General features: G+C 42.4%; 1 long non-coding RNA gene across 1 annotated transcript in view; it reads left to right on the forward strand.

The window, feature by feature from the left end:
- The window catches only part of LOC149445180 (uncharacterized), a 250,131-nt gene extending 242,876 nt beyond the window's left edge, over positions 1–7,255 (forward strand). The window contains exon 3 of the long non-coding RNA XR_016306437.1: positions 7,177–7,255. This is a non-coding gene — a long non-coding RNA (uncharacterized LOC149445180). The remainder of the gene's footprint in view (positions 1–7,176) is intronic.
- Positions 7,256–25,238: the final 17,983 nt, after the last annotated feature.

Genomic DNA, 25,238 nt, shown 5'->3' on the forward strand with positions numbered 1-25,238 from the left:
CGCACCCTGAAAACCCATCTCTTCAGGGAAGCCTACCCCACCCCCTGCTAACTTGCCCAGCACTCTTCCCTCTCCTCTGTCGCCATTGCTGGCCAACACAGGGTATCATGCGACCAGAGTAGCCTGAAAATAGGTAAGCATATACATTTTTCTTACACAGGTTAGTTAGCATTGTTCCAATTTCAGGAGCGGCGGAGTAATCTGCAGTGCCGCTGTTTCTAAACTAATGTATCAGCCACTTTTGTATCAATCCGCCGGCTTCACAGGGACATTAGTTTAATTCATGGGAGCCTCTGCACTGCAGATTAGCCCGCCATAGCCGAAAAAGGAAAAGTAGTCCCCAGTTTGCCTGTATTGAAAGCCCCCGGGATCCGCACTTCTGGCAGCCATGAGATAGCTACTGAACGAGTATGTATGGCAGAGGATCCTGCCTCAGTGTGTGCTGTGTAGCCTTCTTGGGAATGTTTTTCCTGCATGAAGGAGCAAGCAAGGTAAGCTCTTCCCTCGGCGGGTACTGCTTGTCTTCTTCTAGGACCAGGAGTAGTAGAGGGGAGTCTGGCTGATACTTCTCTGAGCTCTCACTACACAGAACTGATCTTTCAGCTGCAGCTGAAAGATCTGTGTTCTTACTACCAAACTCTCTGATTCGGGCCACTCTGATGGGGACACGTCTATGCCTGCAGTCTCTGACTGTCTCCTGTACTATGCCTGCAGTCTCTGACCATCTCTTGTACTAGGCCTGCTGTTACATAGCCTGGCTAAAAAAAGGCAAAAGTCCATCTAGTTCAACCATTAAAAAAAAAAAAAAGTTATAATCCTATACCTACAGTTGATCCAGAGGAAGGCAACCCCCCCCCCCCCAGCAAAGCATAATCCAATTTGCTCCTGCATGGGGAAAAAATTCCTTCCTGATCCCCCGAGAGGCAATCGGATATTCCCTGGATCAACTTTACCTATAAATGTTAGTATCCAGTTATATTCTGTGTACCTAGGAAACAATCCAGGACTTTTTTAAAGCAATCCACTGAGCTGGCCAGAACCAACTCTTGAGGGAGTCTATTCCACATCTCTTACTGTAAAGAAACCTTTCCGTATTTGGAGATTAAAGCTCTTTTCCTCCAAACATAAAGAGTGCCCCTATGACCACAGTGTGAACAGCTCTACACCGAGTTCACTATATGAATCACTGATGTATTTATACATGTTGATCACATCCTCCCTTAAATTCCTCTTCTCAAGAGAGAATAAATTCAGATTCTTTAATCTTTCCTCATAGCTGAACTTATCAGTTTGGTTGCTCTTCTCTGTACTTTCTCCAGTTCCCCAATATTCTTATTGTAAATTGGTATCCAAAACTGATCGGCATATTCCAGATGAGGTCTCACTATTGATCCGTACCGGGGTAATATGATATCCCTCTCTCTGGAGTCTATACCTCTTTTAATACAAGAGAGGATTTTGCTCGCTTTAGAAACTGCAGCTTGGCATTGCATGCCAATATTAAGCTTGTGATCTACCAGAACTCCCAGATCCTTCTCCACCATTGATTCCTCCAGTTGTACCCCCCCTAGTATGTATGATGCATGCATATTCTTAGCCCCCAAGTGCAGAACCTTACATTTATCAACATTAAACCTCATTTGCCACATAGTTGCCCAATTACACAGAGCGTTGAGGTCGGCTTGTAAATTGGCTTGTAAGACATCCTGTAAGGACGTTATTCCACACCACAGCTTGGTGTCATCTGCAAAGACTGAAATGGTATTTTTAATCCCAGACCCTATATCGTTTATAAATATATTAAAAAGTAAGGGTCCCAACACTGAGCAGTCAACACATCATCACGCATGGTGGATAGTAGTTTTTGGCTGAAGGCATCGATCGGAGTCGATCCCATTTTTTTAATGGTTTTACACGATGAGAGCTTTTCCTCTTTCTTTCTTAATTCATGTGACCTTATGAGATACAAAGGGAATGCTCAGCAGAAGGGTTGAGAGAAGGAGTGCTTTCTGGCTGTGGGTTTCTGTGAAGGGTGCCTGAGAGGCGAACTGATTTCTAGCCGCAGGTTCCTACTTCCAGAGTTCACGTGCTCACAGCTGGTTTATAATATTACCAGCCTGGAGCTCTGGTGAGTTCATCTAATTTATCCGCTGGTGGAAAAACACACACACAGTCTTTTTTGGTGGTGCATGATAAGAAGACACATGAATTTTCTTATCTATGGTGGACATTTTTTTAAATATGTTGGAACACGCAATATCATTATCACAGTGGAATTTATTTTAATTTGTGATATGAATTGTATGACTTGAATATTTATTGCACAGTTGCAATTTGTTTTAACATTTTGCATATTCTACATACTTGATTGTTGAACGTTTCACATTTACTTGTAGTAGTGGTTATATAAGAGGGGTTCAAGTTATCTCATAAAAAATGTTTAATAAAATATAAAGTAGGTGTTATACTCACAAACGACAATGTAGTCAAGGCACATCATAAAGAACAGCTGGGTCAACACCGTGCTGAGTAACAGTCCGCAATAGGGACTGTAGACATCCAATAGACTGATGCGTTTCGAGGACTTGCCTCTTCCTCAGAGCCCTGAGGAAGAGGCAAGTCCTCGAAACGCATCAGCCTATTGGATGTCTACACATCCAATATACATATATAGTGTGCAATTTTTTGTGTTTCATAGCATTGATTGTGTTGGGGCTAGGTTAGCGCTGTTTTTTTATATCTTATGCACATTATTTGGTACACTACCAAAAAAGATAGCTGCTTTCCTAATATAGCTAGACCCTCTGTGGTAATCTGCAGTGCAGTCCAGTATTGTTTCTCTTTTTTTTATTTCCTGTACTACTCCTGCAGTCTCTGACCCTCTCCTGTAGTATCTCTACTGTGTCTCACCATCTCCTGGTCTATGCCTGCAGTCTCTGACCAACTCTTGTACTACGCCTGCAGTCTATAACCCTCTTCTGTACTACGCCTGTAGTCTCTGATCCTCTCCTGTACTACGCCTGCAGTGTCTGACCCTTTCTTGTACTATGTCTGCAGTCTCTGACCATCTCCTGTATTATGCCTGCAGTCTCTGACCATCTCCTGTACTACGCCTGCAGTCTCTGACCATCTTCTGTGGTATGCCTGCAGTCTCTGACCCTCTCCTGTGGTATGCCTGCAGTCTCTGACCCTCTCCTGTGGTATGCCTGCAGTCTCTGACCCTCTCCTGTGGTATGCCTGCAGTCTCTGACCCTCTCCTGTGGTATGCCTGCAGTCTCTGACCCTCTCCTGTGATACGCTTGCAGTCTCTGACCCTCTCCTGTGGTACGCTTGCAGTCTCTAACCCTCTCCTGTGGTACTCCAGAAGGCTTTGACCTTCTCCTGTACAACACCTTCAGTCTCTAACCAACTCCTTTACTATGCCTGCAGTCTCTGACCCTCTCCTGTACTAACTGCAATAACTTCTAGCAACCAATCAGTGAGCGGTAATGATGTGCTGTAACCTCTAGCAACCAGTGAGTGTGGACCAGTTCTCTATGTTTACATTATTAAAGTTTTTTTTAGATAAGTCTATGTATGTGTGGATGTGTTTGTTTTTTGGGATGTTGGTGTGGAAAGCAAATTTGCATGAGGGGAGCCCAATAAAATCTCACTCTATTTAACCACACCCCCTTTACACCATGCCCAATTTTTATCGTTATTTATTCCGCGGCCATTTTTCGGCGCAGTGCGGCACCACCTTTCCCTTTCAGTATAAATCACGCCCATAAAATGAATACCCCACCCCTAATTAACATACTGCTCTGCCTACACTGGCTTTCTGGACATACAGACAAAAAAAGTGTCCCTAAAATGTTTTTTTAAATGTTGACAACTATATGTGAGGAAGCTGTACCTGAGGACCTGCAGCGCAAGAATCTACCTGCTTCGTCCATAGTTTGGATATGTATTTCCTTTAACCCTCCCTGCTGCTTTTTCTGCATATCAGATCACTAGTCATCAGGGATGGGGGGATTCTGACATGAGGAGGCAAAGCCTTGTCTCTACCAAGATGACTGCCTCCACACATTTCATCTTCTTCTTGGCTTTTTTGGGCATTTCAGAATGCATCATCTCTTTACCAAGTAACAAGACAAACTTGTTAGAGAAACCTAGGTGTGGGTCTCACTGTGATTGGTTATTTCAGTACTATTTATCAGGTGGTGGCCTTGATGTAAACTTTTACTGGTCAGTAAACTCCTTTCCTTAGGTCTCTATACACAGAACTATGTACAATGCATTTTCCTCATTTTCTGTCCATCAGAAACGACAGATTATTTTTTTTTTTAAGGTAAAATGGCAGCTTAAATTCTCAGAGGAAATGTGTTTAATTTGATGTTTGTAGAAAGGCCCTCTTTACTGTATGTATATGCAAGAAGAGGTTGATTTATTTTTCCAGAATTACATTAATCAAGAGAGAAGGAGTGATAGGCTGGCAGGATGGACACGTAGGACAGAACACCAGGCCTGCTGACTGATTGACAAACTTAAACTGCTATTCGGAAAACCTTCCTCTTGTATATTTGCTCAGTAGTTCCTTAAATCAAATCCGTTATTTCACCAAAGAATTTAATGCAATTTACCTCCAAACAAGACAGTATTTACACAAGCGGAGTCTGAACTCATATCCATTTCTGACAAGTGAACCATTTCTCTAAAGCTTTCAGTGTGGAGAGGATGGTGACACTGCCGCGGTCTGCTTATATAAACTTTCATAATTAAAAACAGGATTCCAACTCATCAAATAGCTATATAGTCTGAAGATATTTTCCACTAACTTCAAAGGTGCAGATCTCACAAAGTGCTGTCCTATAGAGTATGCGGTTCGAATGTCTATTTCATGGAATGGTACTGATAATTAGCAAAGTACACAGTAAACCTCAGATAAAGCCACAGGTAGCAGACTCAGTCTGATGGATTATAATGTGGGAAATAGAATTAATAGTTAAGAGACTGCCCAGACTAATGTATAAACACCTTTGAAGAAAGCTAAAACTTGGATACACCTGTTTCTATGTCATGTCTCTCCTACTTTACTTATATTTATCCATGTACAAAGCTACTATTTTAAAGGGACCCAAGTCAATAGATTTGGCTAAAGAACCATTATCAAATAAAACCAACAAAAACAATTACTATACCTGTGTTTTATCATTTTAATGAATCAAATCCTTTGATGCTCCATGCCAAGCATTTCAACCAGCAGCATGGTCTTCTTGTGCAGAGATTGTCTGAAGATTCCTCAACTAATTACAATTGAAAGCTTCTCCACTAGGCGGAATTACTGTACATGAAGAATAACTGGTAGTTTGTCTACAGCACCTGTGTAATAAAGAGACACGCGTGTTACATGTGTTTATGATGAACTACTCTGGTCACCCTCTACTGAATGTGTGCACTTTTGTATTTTTTAATTGAATACAAATTGGACAGCATTAAAAAAACTGAAGTTGGAACAGTCTCATAAATTCTGGACCATAAAACCTAAAATGAATGAACTTGCAATTAGTTCCCAGACTGTGTGTCTGCACAGTGACATTAGAGTGTAAGCTCCTTTGGTGCAGAGACTGACCTGACTGGCATAGTGTTCTCTGTACAGCACTGAAGAATATGTCAGAGCAATACAAATATATAATAATAATAGTGTATGACTGTGGGGGGGCATTAGAGTGTAAGCTCCTTTGATGCAGAGATTGATGTGACTGGCTTTATGTTCTCTGTACAGCACTACGGTATACAACAGAGCTATATGAATGTATGATATTAATAGTGTGTGATTGTAGTGGGAATTTAGAGTGTAAGCTTCAATGGAGCAGAGACTGATGTGACTGTCTTAGTGGTTTCTGTACATCACCAATGCGATATACTTTATGCCCAAGCTATATAAATATATAACAATAATAGTATGTGATTGTTGGTGGACATTAGCGTATAAGTTCCTCTGGTGCAGAGATTGATGTGATTGTCTCAGTATTCTCTGTACAGAACTGTGGTATATGTCAGAGCTATATAAATGTAAACTATTCATAGTGTGTGATTTGGGGGGACATTAGAATGTAAGCTCTTCTGCTGCAGGAAATTATATGAATAATGTAAATAGTAACAAAGGGCTATGATCTTACAGTTGTTTATTTTGAATGGTTAGCACTTCCCCCTGGCAGTACTATGGTCGTCGGTTCAAATCCCAACCACGGCACCACCTGCCTGGAGTTTGCATGTTCTCCCTGTGCCTGTGTGGGTTTCCTCCGGGTACTCCGGTTTCCTCCCACACTCCAAAGACATGCTGATAGGTTAATTGGCTCCTGTCTAAATTGGCCCTAGTATGTGTATGTATGAATGTGAGTTAGGGACCTTAGATTGTACACCCCTTGAGGGTTAGAGACTGATGTGAATGTACAATATATATATAAAGTGCTGCATAAATTGACGGCGCTATATACCGTAAGTACCTGAAATAAAATAAACAGAAATAAATTAGGCTTCTAAAGAGTAAGTGATGTACTTCTTTTATCAGCAAATATATCACAATGATCTTTACTATATGTGATGACAAATTGCACAAATTTTAATTTACATTGGAGGTCGATCAGCCCAATCTGACACCAGTTACTGAAGAAGATTCCTGATACACAGCTGGTGTCAACCCCCTTCAGTTAGGAATAGATGGGACTGAATTAGACTATTGAAGCCTTTAGAAGAGACAAGTGCCTTTTGTTAGCAGGTGGTCTTATTAAAGGTAGCTATGAAGTTGGCCTTTCGACAAACATTAATTGCACCAGAAAGCACATCTATACCTGCTAGTCAAACACTGTGCCCCGTTCATAATACCACACGTCTCTGATATCCAGAATATATACCAGTCCAAAACCACTAATAACTCTTCCCCAGGTGAGCGGAGGAAATCCAGAGCTGCCAATCACAGCTGTTGCTGGCAAGAGACCCACCTGCACAGTAATAAGGGTATGTCTATCCCATCAATGGAGACTTTCAGGCCTCAGTTCCACAATCTGAAGTCCATGTCATTCATACAATACAAAAATGTTAAAGGGTGTACACTATACATACAGCCAAGCATCCTTACTAAATACAGAATGTCATCCTACTAATGTCTGTCATGTAAACCCTTTCCTGTTACAGGATCACACCGATTGTCCATAAACACGACCACAGATACAAACAATATCCTCATGTCCTGAAGACTCAGGACCCTAGCATGAGCACAGATGTAGGTGAGTAAAAAGGATATTTAAACATTTTTTTAAAATAGTTTGTTTTCTTATGCCAGCAATTAGGTACATGAAGGGGAGAGGGAAAGCCTGGAGTTCAGAATTAAGTAAAGGCTAATCCCATTCAGAACAGTTATACATTGACTACAAGCTCCACCCACTACCACAGCTTGAAAGTGTGTGTAGCCCTCTTTTGGTGTGATTGCGAGAAATTGCCCTCCCCAAACAAGATATTGCTCTAAACCTGTAGGTAAACAAGAGAACCAGAACCTTTGCTAAGTGGAAAAGTGGATTTGATAATCCAGAGGGGATTCCCTTCCTGGGAAAATAACTAGTAATCCAATCAAAATAATTGGGAGTAGAGGAACTACTGCAACCACCATATGACATTAACCATAAGGATATAGCTGTACACCAGTTTGGAAATAAAACAAGCTTTATATAAGAAAAGATTAATAATAGTACATACATCCAATGTGGAAACAGGTATTATCAGAAATGGGCCCCATAGGAGTCCTGGTGGAACTGTGCAGATATAACCGGGTATATACAGTTATTAATAGAGATACTTCTAGATGAATGTTGCGGAAAAGTCTAGTTGTAGGGGCCCCTGAGGATAATGCAGTGTCTGTACTTGTATCGGAGACCTAAAGAGTAGATCAGTGGTCATCCTCCAACTGTTGTCCAACCAGCACAGACGGAGCTTCTCAACAGGAGGAACTGTAGAGTGGCAATAATAGTCTCTGCTTCTGATCTGAGAGAAAATACTATAGCAGCCTCTGTGTGTAATGTATCTATGTAATGTGAGTTTCACTTTTTGAATTCAATTGCTGAAATAAATGAACTTTTTAATAAGCCACTAAGCAACTTATTCATTCCCTTGTCATATCACGCCTCGACTACTGTAACTCCCTCCTCATTGGCCTACCTCATCGTAGACTATCCCCCCTCCAGTCTATCATGAACGCTGCTGCCAGACTCATCCACCTCACTAACCGTTCCGTATCCGCCATCCCTATCTGCCAAACCCTCCACTGGCTCCCAGTTGCCCAACGCATAAAATTCAAAACTCTAACAATGACATATAAAGCCATCTACAACACAGATCCAACTTACATAACCGATCTTATCTCTAAATATCACCCAAACTGTACACTCCGCTCCTCACAAGACCTCTTACTCTCTATCTCCCTTATCTCCTCCTCCCATGCTCATCTCCAAGACTTCTCCAGGGCGTCACCCATCCTCTGAAACTCCCTAACCCAATCTATCAGATTATCACCTACTCTACTTGCCTTTCGGCAGTCACTGAAAACCTTTCTCTTCAGGGAAGCCTATCCCGCCCTCTGCTAATTCTGGTATCCTCTACTCTTCCAACCACTCCATCCCCCACAGTGACTACCTACTGTACAACTCACCCCGCCCTCCTAGATTGTAAGCTCCCAGGATCAGGGCCCTCAAATCCCTCTTGTATTGAACTGTATTGTTACTGTATTGTCTCCCACTATTATGTAAAGCGCTGAGCAAACAATTGGCGCTGTATAAACCCTGTATAATAATAATAATAATTATACATAACACAGTGGCATTACAGTTAACAGTAGAGGGCAACAGATTCCTACAAATGTATATAGCCAAGACTTTGTTTTAAAGTTATAGTTTACAGTTTACAGTTTTTTTTCTGTGTCCCCGATGGAAAATTTCTCTTCACACCCTGTCCTGGAGACACAACAAAGCATTGTCACCCCATACCAGGGGGAGCTGCAACAAAAACATTTAGAGCAGGATGACATACATCCTTAGGTCCTGTCTGTGCAGATATTATATTGCCACCTGCTGACTTGGCACTACCCACAGGTAACTTAACTCTTCCATAGGACAAAAAAGCTGAACCCAACATAATTTTACTTCATATGAAAGGAGTACAGAGTATGTTTTCCAGTCTTTTGAAGTGTAAGAAGACAATAATTCTATATCCTATGTCTGCAATGAACAATGCTGACAGAGGGATATAAGAGAAAACAGGGAGGGTCTAGCTAGGACTATACTAACTTGTGTGAAATAGGAGGGGAAAAACAAAGGGATATACCAAATGCAGAAATAACATGTTTGTAGTGGCTCTAAACCACCACTAGATGTCAGCATACATCAGAACATAAATAACACAATGCAGGTCAATTCTAATATATAGCAAGTGGCACTGAACACTGGTCTTCAGGGCCACTAACAGAAAATGACAAAAGCCAGTGAGGTTAAAAATGTATTAAAAGCCATTGCATGATTGTTATTATTTAGATGAAAGATGCCAAAAACAAAGCTAAAACATGTCGACAAAAATTACTGAGCTGAGCAATAAAATCTGGTACTCAAACGATAGGTGTTTTGTACTTGAACAACAGTCAGAAATGAACACTGAGAAAAAGAATAAATCAATTATTGGTAAAGTGGTATCTCTAATGAGTAGATAGGCTGCACGTGATGTCAGCATTCTTTAGTGAATGGATAGGCCACATTCTCAGCGTTGTCACCCTTCTCTAGTGAAAAGGATAGGTTGCATTCTCAATGATGACACCACTCTTTACTGGATAGGCTGCATTCTTAGTGATGTCACTGGTCTTGAGTGAAACTGTGTTCTCAGTGATGTCACCCATCTCTGACGAATGAATAGCTGCATTCTCAGTAATGTCCCTGGTCTCTTGTAAAAGGACAGGCTGAATTCCCACACATGCCTAGTAATCGGATAAGCTTCATTCTCAGTGATGTCACTGGTCTCTAGTAAATAAATAGGCTGCATTCTCAGGGACATCACCAGTGTCTAATGAATGGATAGGCTGCATTCTCAGGGACATCACCAGTGTCTAATGAATGGATAGGCTGCATTCTCAGCAATGTCACTGGTCTCTAATAAATAGATGGGCTGCATTCTCAGTGACATCACCAGTGTCTAGTGAATGAATAGGCTGCATTCTCAGTGACATCACCAGTGTCTAGTGAATGAATAGGCTGCATTCTCAGTGATGTCACTGGTCTCTAGTAAATGAATAGGCTGCATTCTCAGTGATGTCACTGGTCTCTAGTAAATGAATAGGCTGCATTCTCAGTGATGTCACTGGTCTCTAGTAAATGAATAGGCTGCATTCTCAGTGATGTCACTGGTCTCTAGTAAATGAATAGGCTGCATTCTCAGTGATGTCACTGGTCTCTAGTAAATGAATAGGCTGCATTCTCAGGGACATCACCAGTGTCTAATGAATGGATAGGCTGCATTCTCAGCAATGTCACTGGTCTCTAATAAATAGATAGGCTGCATTCTCAGTGACATCATCAGTGTCTAGTGAATGAATAGGCTGCATTCTCAGTGACATCACCAGTGTCTAGTGAATGAATAGGCTGCATTCTCAGTGAATGACTCACAAATCCGCAGTGATTGGATATGATTCATTCTCAGTGATGTCACTGGTCTCAAGTGAATGGATAGACTGCATGATCAGTGATATCACCGTTCTCTAGTGAATGCATAGGCTGCAGTCTCTGATGTCACCGGTGTCCAGTTAGTGAATATCTCAGCTGTGTCACCTTCTGTCTTTGAACAGTATCAGTTTAAACTACTTCATATATGTTGCTCTTCAACACAGCCATGAGCAATATTTGCAGGGAATTAACCCACACCTGCTTATTGGAATTCTTTGTTCTCTGATCTGATAAAGGTAAACTGAGCTCACGTGTGAGTACCGCACTGTTCACATCATCACAGCACTTTGTATTGTCTTACTGAAGAAGCACAATTGTCTGCTCTTTGGCGGAATGAGTTTTTCCATCATTAGACCTCTTCGTTAACAGATGAACCAGTCTTTTGAAGTTTACATTATCAAATCTATACCATTAAAGCTGCCAACCATGGTCTTGCAGGAAGCTCCCTCAAACTGTTAAGTCTCATTCTACAGAATCATTCCATAGGGTTTCTAATGCCTGAATGTATTCAGGAAATTTGGCTTTGTTCCCAAACACACAACTCATTCTAAATTAAAGAGTAACCTGTAGGCTTAACCAGGAAATAACTCTGATCTTACTGTATTTTCTTCCTCCCTGCGTACCTCACTCTGCCACTGTGCTGGCCATATCTGTGAGCTTAGTTACAAACAAAGCCTTTTTGTTTGGCGCTGGGTCAGCGGTGTAAACGCAGTGAAAATTCTCCCCTAAGGATGTTAACTGACACTGGAAAGATAAATAACATCAATCATTTTTGACAGCTGATATGTACTAGTGGATGTGTTAATATTTTGTGCACAGTGCAGTGTCGCTTGTTGTATCTGTTTACGCACAAATTTACAACATAATCAGTGTGTGTGTGTGTTTATGTACCCTGCAGAGGATGTGTGTCTATTAGCATATATGGGTGAGTATGTCTCTGTTCCTGGATGTGTATATAGATTCCGGATCAGGCCTGCGCTCAATGTGGGCTCCTATTCATTCTTCTCTGCATATTTATTTTAAGGAGATATTTTCAGATCAGATTCACAGGCACGAGAGAGAGGGGCTGGTGACGTGAGTTCATGTATGGGAGATTTGTTAGTGATAGACGTTGTGCTGTGGGATGTCCAGAATCTGCTTCAATTGCTCTGTTTTTACATCTCCTGTGTTAAAATCAATCCATCGTCAGAATGTTATATAATAATATTAACACTTAAATGTGGACTTGTTATACAGGTATGTGACGTTCCCGGATTAATATTGCTTTAACCTTGGTGTGTCAGTTGTATTTTCCTACATATGATTAATAGAAGCTCACTGGTTAACCTATATAAGATTAGGCAGATAAAGAAAAACTCAAATCTAGCAAAAAAAAATGTAGTTTATAATGCCAAAGCTGTTTAGTTCCTAAAGAATATGTAAACCTAACATTTCATATTCCTGATATGTGCCTGCTGTACCATGTAATTGTATGAAAAAATATATTTTTCTCTTAGTATTGCTTCCTTCGTGTGAAATCTCTAGTGTTCCTGCCAGTTCCTCTGCTTTCCTATTAAAAACTGACTACAGTAGGCAGGCGAGCACAGTGGTCAGTTTTCTGGCTGTGCTGGGAACACTCTCCTCCAATGATTAGTCTGCCTGCACAGCCATTCAATGGGAAGACCAGTGTAGTACTGTTTATCCTCCTCTAGCTCTCCGAGCTCCTAATGCAGCTGAGAACAGAGGGTATGTGATCACTTATAAAAAAGAAAAAAAAAAACAATTTAGAATGCTTTTATACATATACACAAATGTTTTGCCTTTAATTTCTATTTGAAACTTAATGGGTTGTTTTACAAGGTGAAGGTTTAAATATACTTTAAATCAGAACTCTGGGCAAAAACTTATTTACGTGTCCTTTTTGCTGATTTCCTACCTTCACTAAATATGTCATCTATCTTCTGGGTCACTCAGTAGTTGCTTTGAAATAGCCTATTCATTTTCAAATCAAACCATTAATTCTCTTTAGTTTCCTGTTTGTAAGACCAGTGGCTGCTATGCCTCCTATCCCACAGCCACTGGTCTTGGCACATCCTTTCTGTAGTTCTTTCTCCAGGAAGCAGTGATGTCATTCAGCCCCACTTGCAGTGGTTGGAAGATCTGGATTCTCAGACACCGTCAACATGTACAGGCCTAGTGTACCCACCCACATTTACTACAATTCCCTGTGGATGATGGGAACTGTAGTTTTTTTCACTGCAGAAAAAGAGGAGAGGATGTGATGTAATCCCTGATGTTGTACCTCCTCCTTGAAAGAGCAGATGCTGTTATCGTTTGAATTACAGAGATTAGGTCATGAAAATTCAATTAGACATTTCTCCTAAATGGTAAGGATTTTCTAAATTGTTTTAACTGTTTATTGTTTTGTGTAGAGGTGTACTAATGGGTGATTTTTCTTGCCTAGTTCTTCTTTAAAGTAGAATTCCATGCTAAACCTACTCAGTCTTAAAAATGTCTCCTCACTCTTTCTAATGCCTAAGCCAAAAAAATATGCAAAGTTAGCCACACATTAGTCTTTTTTTTTTCAACCAGTGGGTTGAATGAAAAAAAAATGACCCAACTCCCCAATCCACAAATTTGATGTGAATGGAGGAATCACTCCTGCTGTGCTCTTGTGTTCTGATGGTGGGGAGCCTTCAGTTGGTAAACTAACTTCTGTTAAACTGCAGAGACCACACATGGATCAAAATTCGGTCCCTGCTGAATCCATCTGTGACAAACGTGGTGCCCGACCCCTGCCCTACTCACCAATTTGTGACAAAGGACTTGCCAATCTCACCCCACGCTGTCACTTACATAACAATGCCACTCTAAACTGCACCCTGATTTTCCAGCACACGGGGCCACAATCTAGGTGCCAGCAGCTTGAGAGCAATTGTCACTGGGTTAAGTTAATTAAGCAATTAACTCTTTAAGCTACCACCACCGCCTTTTGACTGAAAAGGCAGAAACTCGCAATCTTAGAATTAACAAATATGAAAAAAGAAACAGCTGTACACACACTGACACCACAGACAGGTATATTCAAAGATTTGTCATATACAGTAGCACTCTGCAAGAGACAGGGATTCTTTTAGTTTGCATTAGAAGCCTCAGTTTTAACAATATTTAAAATAGGGTTTAATAATGGAAAGGTCAAATGGTGCAAATAAAATATTTGCAGAAAAAGGGTGCTACAAGGAAATAAAGAGACAATAAAGCAACAGAAACATTAATATGTAGTTGAAAATGAAGAATACATGCAGTCCTTGGCTTTAGTCCAATTGATCAAGTAAAAACGATACAGTGGCTCTCTCAAGTCTGACTCCATGTTCCATGGTTGATATTAAAATGAGAGCTATCAATTCTGCTTGCAATCTCTCTTTTTTATCTGACATCAAGGGGGGTGTTGACAGAGGCCATCTGACCAATTGCCCGGTTTAAGGGGTTGTGGCTTGGAGGTCAGCACATTTATGACTGTATCATGGCCCTCCCTTATACACAGTTTTCTACTAATATTAATATATATAAGAAATTGCTATCTCCCATTTCGTATGTGCTAGCTCAGTCATGTATGACCTTGATTTGAACCTTGTTCGGTATGATATTCCCCATATATGTATACTTAATATTAATGTGTCTTGGCCTTGTTGGATTTTATTAATTGTATGTGTAATTTGTCAAGTTGAGAATTGGGCAGAGGTCTCAGAAAGGTCGCCCCACATCTGGCTGATTTCTGCCTACACATTTTATGGCAAACTATGTGTTCCTGGTGCTTTAATTATTCTACAAGCCATGTGTGACAGAACGTAAGGATTTTGTTACACTTTTATGATAGGTCAGAGGGAAGTGCCAATCTGTAGAGTTTTTTATGTTCAGTAGAAACTAACAGAAATCCTGCCAGGACTCAATTAGTTAGCTGTTTACAGCTCTGACCAAGGCCTGTGTGCTGGTGTCTGCTGTCTGTAAGTTGAGATAAGTCCATAAGTTGAGACCATCTCTGGCCACCTTTGCACAGGTTAGTCAGCATAGAAAGTAGGAGGGGAAATGGATAATTTTTAAGACTGGGTTTAGCCTGGAATTCAACTTTAAACATAAGATGAAACCAAAACTTTTTTTACCTAGTAAAGTGTTACTAAACCCCTGACCCTGCATTCACTATATCTGGTCTCCCACAGTACACAGAACATGGAACTGCAATTATTTTATTAAATATAAAATGCTAAATACCTTTTTTTATCAGCAGTTAGAGCAGTCTTGTGACTTCTATCAGTGTTCAGCAGAGCACTGGTTAAAGCTTGTAGGAGGGGTTTTCTTTCTGCTCTAGGAGAATGCAAAACCCCTGACCTCTGTCTGGTCTATGTCCCAATTTCACTTCCTGGCCGGCAGACACATCAGGAGGTGGAAAGAACACTCTGTAAAGTGGGGAAAACCCTCTCTTTGGCAGTTGTTACTAGAAGACATGTCCCCATTGGAAAATGTCCTCTTCTGTTTTATTTTCCCTTAGGTTTCCCTAGGTTCAAACTGTGAACCGCATAGGAATCACATCACATTCCTTTACAAATTAGATGCAATTCTGCACAATGTGATTTGAACCCATTCATTTTGGATGGTTCAATTCACCCTGTATCAATAAAGGAGCGGCAGCTCTTTCTTTTTCATACTTGAACTGGATTGCATGGGTGTTCTTACCCAAGCGATCCAGTTCAGGAAAATGCATTGCATTTGTGACTTGCTTTTGGGATTTTGTTAACTTTCCACTAACGATCTATGCAGCAGATCTTAGAACACGGCTTGATTAATATGCGGCGGGAAACACACAGGAATCTCTTGGTTTCCCACACTGCATCAGTGCGAACCGGGTCTCACTTTCAGTCCTGATGACAATGGTCACAAGGGCATAATGATAAGGACATGAAAAATAGATCTGGCTTTAGATACACTTTAAACTTGAAGTTTAAGCTGTCTAAATTTTACCTTCCCTGGTTCTTCATTCCCCCTTTCATCAACATGTTAATGAAGTTATTAAAGTTATACGTTATAAAAGAAAACCTTTCTGCTTTCAATGCATACCTTATTTTATAAGTGATGTAACTACTGTCCCTTTGTGCTTCTCTATGTAATGCCGACAGATTATGGCTGGTGGATGGGACCAGCATGGTGCTGTAAATAGCTTCCTGAAAACATCACAGCACCCTGCTTCAGTACTCCTAACAAGAGCCCTGATGCAAGCAGTGGGGTGGATCTTGGAAGGAACTATGCAAATATAAAAATACCATGTTGGGTGGGTGTCAGTCTGGAAGAATGAGCATTCCTAGGCAGGATCTTTTGCATGCGGACCACCCATACGTGATACTAAGTTTCCATGATTGCAAGAACTGAAATCCAATGAATGAAAGGGGTGGGCCAAGGACAGTCAAGCCGAGGAGGAACATGTTTTACAGTGGTGAAAATAATTATTTGATCTCCTTCAGATTTTGTAAGTTTGCTCACTTACAAAGAAATGAAGGGTCTATAATTTTTATCATAGGTGTATTTTAAATGATAAGAAAAAGGAGAGAAGCGCCTCTAAGTGCAATAAGTCTTTTAATTCAAGTCTAAATGTAGAAACACTCACATGTGTGAAGTAATCATAAGCATAAAAACCGTGGTTAACAATAGTTAACGGTGGGGTGGTAACCCGGGTGAAGAGCCGTCATCTCTCTGCGATGTGGGGAGGTCAGCTCTCGGCTGGAACAGCGTGGTGGCTGGAGGGGGAACAGTGGTGAGGCCAGCCTTCATGCACGTCCTCCCTCAAAGCCGGATGGAACGCACGCTGGAACGTAGCGGCGGCGTGGCCGTGATGACGTCAGATCCCAAGGTGCACTGCGACGCGTTTCGGAGCATGCACTGGCCGTGGAAGGCGGAAGTGCACTCATGTGTGAAGTAATCATAAGCATAAAAACCGTGGTTAACAATAGTTAACGGTGGGGTGGTAACCCGGGTGAAGAGCCGTCATCTCTCTGCGATGTGGGGAGGTCAGCTCTCGGCTGGAACAGCGTGGTGGCTGGAGGGGGAACAGTGGTGAGGCCAGCCTTCATGCACGTCCTCCCTCAAAGCCGGATGGAACGCACGCTGGAACGTAGCGGCGGCGTGGCCGTGATGACGTCAGATCCCAGGGTGCACTGCGACGCGTTTCGGAGCATGCACTGGCCGTGGAAGGCGGAAGTGCACTCCTTTTTCAAGCAGATCTGCTTGAAAAAGGATCTGCTTGAAAAAGGAGTGCACTTCCGCCTTCCACGGCCAGTGCATGCTCCGAAACGCGTCGCAGTGCACCCTGGGATCTGACGTCATCACGGCCACGCCGCCGCTACGTTCCAGCGTGCGTTCCATCCGGCTTTGAGGGAGGACGTGCATGAAGGCTGGCCTCACCACTGTTCCCCCTCCAGCCACCACGCTGTTCCAGCCGAGAGCTGACCTCCCCACATCGCAGAGAGATGACGGCTCTTCACCCGGGTTACCACCCCACCGTTAACTATTGTTAACCACGGTTTTTATGCTTATGATTACTTCACACATGAGTGCACTTCCGCCTTCCACGGCCAGTGCATGCTCCGAAACGCGTCGCAGTGCACCCTGGGATCTGACGTCATCACGGCCACGCCGCCGCTACGTTCCAGCGTGCGTTCCATCCGGCTTTGAGGGAGGACGTGCATGAAGGCTGGCCTCACCACTGTTCCCCCTCCAGCCACCACGCTGTTCCAGCCGAGAGCTGACCTCCCCACATCGCAGAGAGATGACGGCTCTTCACCCGGGTTACCACCCCACCGTTAACTATTGTTAACCACGGTTTTTATGCTTATGATTACTTCACACATGTGAGTGTTTCTACATTTAGACTTGAATTAAAAGACTTATTGCACTTAGAGGCGCTTCTCTCCTTTTTCTCATCTACAGAAGTTGCTACAGCTTATTTGGAAGCCTTGCCCTCAGTGCCACACGGAATCCTACGCTCTTCATACAGTAGCCACTAATACCACCATCACCCATACTACCATTTCCCAGGACTTTGCAGTGTTTGCGCTGTTACAACCCTTCCTCATTTTTTCTGAAGTATTTTAAATGATAGACAGAATATCAACCGAAAATCCAGAAAAAACACATGATACAAATGTTATAGATTGAGTTGCAGTTCAGTGAGTAAAATAAGTATTTGATCCCCTACCAACCAACAATAATTTTAGCTCCCACAGACTGGCTATATGCTCATGTGGTACACAGATTACTGTAGTCCTGTCAATTTAAGAAGGTGCTCCTAATGACAACTCGTTATGTGTATAAAAGACACCTGTCTACAGAATCTCTATCTTCCATTCAAACCTCACCACCATTTTTGATTGAAAAGATTCTTTTATTGCAGAAGCATCAAAAACAACATGATACGTGTAATCGGGGTACATCTCACCCTGTACTGCGACGCAGCGCACCACATAGCAATACAGTTCCAAGCATACAATAAATACATTCAGAAATAAATACATTCGCTCAGCGGTATGATGCCTGACGTGATGTGCAGAGGATGAATCCCCCAGACCACCACGTCATGCATGACGCCGCTTACCCCAAAAACCATAGCATCCTGATACACAGTACTAAGTCATGCAATAAACGAAAGCGAAAAAGCGAAAAACCGAGAATCACAATTTACAATAGGCATCGGGTGTGTGGGGGGGGAAGGGAAGAAAGGGGGAAACACAGGCCCGAAGCTTTATTGAAAAGACAAAGACACGCAAGGGGGAGTAGGGGGAAGGGGGAAATCTTCAGACGTCCTCTTCCTCCTTAAAGTCCATCAAGGAATAGTCTCTGAGCAGACTGAGGATCAGTCTGCGGCAGTCCTCAATGGACATCCTCTCCCGCTGGTGGATGAGGCGCTTTCTGGCGCACCATAAAGCGTCCTTAAAGCAACACAGCACCCGCCAGGCGCCGTCAATGTCCTCCAGAGAAAAGGTTCCACAGAACAGTCCATTCAACACCCCAAAGTGAGTGATGGCTGTCTGTGGTACAAAGTCCTTGAGTTCAGGTTCCAGGGCCCCCAACAGGGCCTGAGCAAATGAGCACTCCCAGAAAACGTGGTAAGACGTTTCCTCGTGGATGATGCAGAAGGGGCAGTGTCTGTATCTGCTCAGGTTCCTGGCATGGCAAACTCACCACCATGGGTAAGACCAAAGAGTTGTCAAAGGATGTCAGTGACAAGATTGTAGACCTGCACAAGGCTGGAATGGGCTACAGGACCATCAGCAAGAAGCTTGGTGAGAAGAAGACAACTGCTGCAGTTGGAAGAGATACAAAATAACTATCAGTCGCCCTCAGTCTGGAGCTCCATGCATGATTTCGCCTGATGGGGTAAAGATGATCATGGGGTAAGGATGATCATGAGAAAAGTGAGGGATCATCCCAAAACTACACGGGAAGAGCTTGTGAATGATCTCAAGGCAGTGGGGACCACAGTCACCAAACAAACTATTGACAACACAATACGCTGCCATGGATTGAAATTCTGTAGCACTAGCAAGGTCCCCCTCCTCATGAACGCACATGTCCAGGCCCGTCTGAAGTTTGCCAATGAACATCTAAATGATTCAGAGGATTTCTGGGAGAAAGTGCTGAACTATTTGGCATTAGCTCGACTCACCGTATCTGGAGGAAGAAAAATGCTGACTATGACACTTAAGAACACCATACCTACAGTGAAGCACGGAGGTGAAAACATTATGCTTTGAGGCTGTTTTTCTGCTAAAGGTACAGGCCTACTTTGCTGCACTGAGGGGCCAATGGACGGGGCCATGTATTGTAAAATCTTGGATGAGAACTTTCTTCCCTCAGCCAAAACACTGATGATGGGTCGTAGATGGATCTTCCAGCATGACAATGACCCAAAGCATACCACCAAAGCAACAAAGGAGTGGCTCAAGAAGAACCACAATAAGGTCATGGAGTGGCCCGGCCAGTCTCCAGACCCTAATCCTATAGAAGATTTATGGAGGGCGCTGAAACTTTTAGTTGCCAAGTGACAGCCAAGAAACCTTAACGACCTTCTGTAAAGAAGAGTGGACAAAATACCTCCTGAGATGTGTGCAAACCTTGTAACCAAATACAGGAAATGTCTTACCTCTGTTGTTGCCAACAAGGGTTTCTTCATCAAGTACTAAGACATGTTTTGCTTGGGGATCAAATACTTAATCACTTAACTGCAACTCAATTTATAACAGTTGTATCATGTGTTTTTATGGATTTTTGGTGGATATTCTGTCTCTATCATTTAAAATACACCTATGATAAAAATTATACACCCTTCTTTTCTTTGTAGGGTGGGCAAACTTACAAAATCTGCAGGGGATCAAATAATTTTCCCTGCTATAGGTGCGGTCCCATTGACTTCTATTAGACAGTGTGTTTTAATGAAAGAGCATCAAAGTCTTCCATGCTGCACCTTTGATGCACTTTCAGAAAATTCAGGGTCTAATAGAAATCAATGGGAGCGCACCTAAAACCGTATGTAAACCGTGCTTACAAAAGCACTGCAATGGAACTGCAGCACACCAGTGTCATTGTTTTAAAGTGGAAAACACCACATTTGGTCAATAGATAGTGGTAAGTATCCGCAAAATCCGCACGTTCCTAACCCCAGAAACCGCTAAACAGCTCATCCACTCCCTCATCATATCACGACTCGACTACTGCAACTCCCTCCTCACTGGCCTGCCTCGCCGCTGGCTATCCCCGCTTCAGTCGATCCTGAATACGGCTGCCAGACTCATTCACCTTTCCAACCGCTCCATTTCCGCCACCCCCCCCCCTGCCAATCCCTCCACTGGCTTCCGATTGCACAACGGATCAAATTTAAAATCCTAACACTGACGTACAAAGCTGTCCACCATACTGCCCCGAACTACATCACTGACCTAATATCCAAGTACCGCCCAGCACGCACACTCCGCTCCTCACAAGACCTCCTTCTCACTAGTTCCCTGGTCTCCTCCTCCCATGCCCGCCTCCAGGACTTCTCCAGGGTGTCACCCATCCTCTGGAACTCCCTGCCCCAACCCATCAGATTATCACCTACTCTCCTCTCCTTTAGGCGCACCCTGAAAACCCATCTCTTCAGGGAAGCCTACCTCACCCCCTGCTAACTTGCTGACCTCCTCCACTCTTCCTACCACTCCATCCCCCACAGCTATCTCCTCCTGTGCCACCATCCCCTCCCTCCTAGATTGTAAGCTCGAAAGAGCAGGGCCCTCGATCCCCTCATGTTTTGCATTGTATTGGTATTGTTCTGTCACATGTTCTGTCCCCCTTTGTAATGTACAGCGCTGAGTGAACTATTGGCGCTTTATAAATACTGTATAATAATAATAATAATAAAGTATCATATGAATTTCCTATAATACTTTGCTTCATCTAGTGGCACTTTCTGTGTAAAATCAATGATTTACATTCAACAAAATGGACATGAACTTTCACTGGGTGAATGGATATACAAATTCTTTATAAATCCACTCCATAGAGTGTTTGTGTGTGAACTGTGGTGGAGATATTAGATTTTAAGCTTCTTTCAGGCAGGATGGTATGGATGATTCTATGTTCTTTGTATAGGACTACAAAGTATCTGCGCTCCATAAAGATATCAAATAAAATAAATGACTGTCTCCATATCCCCAAATCACACAAAATTTGGGCATTTTCCAGCCTGCTCATGGTCTTCTGCATCTCTGTTGTTTCAGGCAGACCTACTTTCTTGAACATGATGCAGCTGTCACAGAGATACCATGGTCTCAGCCCTTGGCCAATGGGCCTTGCCTAGATGAGGTCTTGAGTTCTGATGCAGAGGCCTTATTTCTAAGAACACGTTTTCTTTTTTTCTATGTTGACTTTCAGTGATCAGATTATGTAAATAACTCTGAAATGGTAACAACAGCATGGAAATGATCTGTCATTTCACTTCCAAAGAGCCCAGAGACATGGGAGGATGGCTGTAAGTTCTCTGTTCCCAGCACAGGTCGTGCAATGTGTTTTCACAAGGAGCTGTTTTGTATTTCAGCTTGGCTTGTGATGGTGGATACTGGGTTTTTTTTTTAACTCTGTCAGACCTTTATTCTTTCCATAGAATAGCCAGAATATAATACAAAACTGTAGGTCCTCTTCTGATGTGAATGTAAACCCTAACTGTATAACATTTCATTTGATCTGTGCACTTTGTATCTTAAAGTTGAATATTTTTTTACTTTGATATTATACATTTTCAGACTTGCTGATTGTCTAGCTTAGAAAGACTAATCTGAGCTAGACAATCGGCTGCCTTTTCTTTTTTACTTAGAATGGTTTGCCTGCTCAGCAGAATCTGACAGCTCTGAAAACACTTCCTGAAACTGTTGCCGGTCTCTGTGTGAGAAATCCAGCAAAGGTTTGAGTAAACCCAACCCTGTCCTTCCAAATCCCACCCCATCCCTCCTAGCCATCAGCAGAATGTGCAGCAGCTCCTCCTTTCTTCCAAGCCTCATTTTGGCTTGGAACATTGACAGAGAGTAGCCATTGTAAGGCTGTAAAGCACACTGCACCTGTCTACAGCACCACACACACTACAAGGTGGAATCCATGGGATTATACTGCACACTTTGTGTTACAATCAACTACAACGTAGCATCACGTAGCGTTTTCTGCTTGCTGTGCATTACACTCACACTACAAGTCAGAATCCCCCAGTTTTCTGCTTGTCGTGCGTTTACACTGACACTAAAAAGGTGGAATCCCACACAGTTTTCTGCTTGCCATGCATTTACACTCTCACTACAAGACAGAATCATGCAGTTTTCTGCTTGCTGTGCGTTTACACTCACACTAGAAGGCGGAACTCGACTTGCTGTGTGTTTACACACTCACACTACAAGCAGGAATCACTTGGTGTTTGCTGTGTGTTTACACTCACACTACAAGGTGGAATCACGTGGTGTTTTCTGTTTGCTGTGTGCTTACACTCACACTACAAGGTGGAATCACATGGTGTTTTCTGTTTGCTGTGTGTTTACACTCAAGCTACAAGGTGGAATCACATGGTGTTTTCTGATTGCCGTGTGTTTACACTCACACTACAAGGTGGAATCACGTGGTGTTTTCTGTTTGCCGTGTGTTTACACACACTACAAGGTGGAATCACGTGGTGTTTTCTGATTGCCGTGTGTTTACACTCACACTACAAGGTGGAATCACGTGGTGTTTTCTGTTTGCCGTGTGTTTACACTCACACTACAAGGTGGAATCACGTGGTGTTTTCTGTTTGCTGTGTGTTTACACTCACACTACAAGGTGGAATCACGTGGTGTTTTCTGTTTGCCGTGTGTTTACACTCACACTACAAGGTGGAATCACGTGGTGTTTTCTGATTGCCGTGTGTTTACACTCACACTACAAGGTGGAATCACGTGGTGTTTTCTGATTGCCGTGTGTTTACACTCACACTACAAGGTGGAATCACATGGTGTTTTCTGTTTGCTGTGTGTTTACACTCACACTACAAGGTGGAATCACGTGGTGTTTTCTGATTGCCGTGTGTTTACACTCACACTACAAGGTGGAATCACGTGGTGTTTTCTGTTTGCTGTGTGTTTACACTCAAGCTACAAGGTGGAATCACGTGGTGTTTTCTGTTTGCCGTGTGTTTACACTCAAGCTACAAGGTGGAATCACATGGTGTTTTCTGTTTGCTGTGTGTTTACACTCACACTACAAGGTGGAATCACGTGGTGTTTTCTGATTGCCGTGTGTTTACACTCACACTACAAGGTGGAATCACGTGGTGTTTTCTGTTTGCCGTGTGTTTACACTCACACTACAAGGTGGAATCACGTGGTGTTTTCTGATTGCCGTGTGTTTACACTCACACTACAAGGTGGAATCACGTGGTGTTTTCTGTTTGCCGTGTGTTTACACTCACACTACAAGGTGGAATCACGTGGTGTTTTCTGTTTGCCGTGTGTTTACACTCACACTACAAGGTGGAATCACATGGTGTTTTCTGTTTGCCGTGTGTTTACACTCACACTACAAGGTGGAATCACGTGGTGTTTTCTGATTGCCGTGTGTTTACACTCACACTACAAGGTGGAATCACGTGGTGTTTGCTGTGTGTTTACACTCACACTACAAGGTGGAATCACATGGTGTTTTCTGATTGCCGTGTGTTTACACTCACACTACAAGGTGGAATCACTTGGTGTTTTCTGATTGCCGTGTGTTTACACTCACACTACAAGGTGGAATCACGTGGTGTTTGCTGTGTGTTTACACTCACACTACAAGGCATAATCATGTAGAGTTTGTTTTTTTTGGGGAATGTTTCCCCATCCCTCTGTTTTTGGAGGACCAGATCAGATCAGATGCAGGTGGTTGTAAATAGACACTTGTCCATTTACATCTGCCTCCTCACAAAGAACAATGGGTGGTCCAATCAGGTCCATCTGAAAATCAGACAGGGGACACGATCAGTTGGCTCGTGTGAAAGGGGCCTTAGCCACTTTTCTGATAACACCTGTTTGCGTATTGGATGTATGTACTATTATTAATCTTTTCTTAAATAAAGATTGCATTGTTATCATACTGGTGTGCAACAATAAATTTATATGTATTTACTAAAACTAGAGAGTGTAAAATCTGGTGCAGCTCTGCATAGAAACCAGTCTTCTTTGACATTTGTTTGTCAAAGCTTAATTGAAGAAGCTGAAGTTGGAAGCTGATTGGCTACTATGCACAGCTGCAACAGATTTTACACTCTTCAGTTTTAGTAAATCAACCCCATTGTTTCAATCCCAGCTGTTGACCAGGAGAATAATGCAGGATGAGTAGGATGTGTAAGTAGACAGTAGCAGTCTATGTTTTTCTTCAGCTACACATTAAATTTACCTTGCTGCCTGCCTAGGATGGTGCCACATATGGTTAATGTTATATGCTGGTCACAGTAGTTCCTCTGCCCCCAATTACTTTGATTAGATTACAGGTTAATTTCCAAGGAAAGAAATCCCCTCTGTTCACAGAGGCCCTGTCCTGGGTAGAGGCACTGCCCACATTATTATGAAACCCACTCATCCAGTTATCAAAGACTGGTTCTCTTATTTACATATAGGCTTAGAGCAATATCTTGTTTGGAGAGATCCATTTCTCATAACCACCACCAAAGGAGAGCTACATAAACCTCTTTTTTGCCATACTGCGCACAAACCGTTATTTCAGTTCTAAAAGGGCAACATTTTTGGCACATGTAATCAGGGAAAAGGTAATTTAATGCAGTAATTAAAAAAATAAAGCAACAGCTATTAGTACACATGCAAAATATACAATGAGAAGAGTGCTTGCTCAATGGCTGATCTAAAATGGTCGCAAAATGAAGAACTTGTTTGTATTTACAGACAAGAAATATACTAATTAAACAAAGCACCAACTGTCCTTGGAAAGTGT

Source organism: Staurois parvus, unplaced genomic scaffold (genome assembly GCF_062004578.1).
Source record: "Staurois parvus isolate SC_StPar_1 unplaced genomic scaffold, SC_StPar_1.0 ptg000745l, whole genome shotgun sequence".
NCBI lineage: Eukaryota > Metazoa > Chordata > Amphibia > Anura > Ranidae > Staurois > Staurois parvus.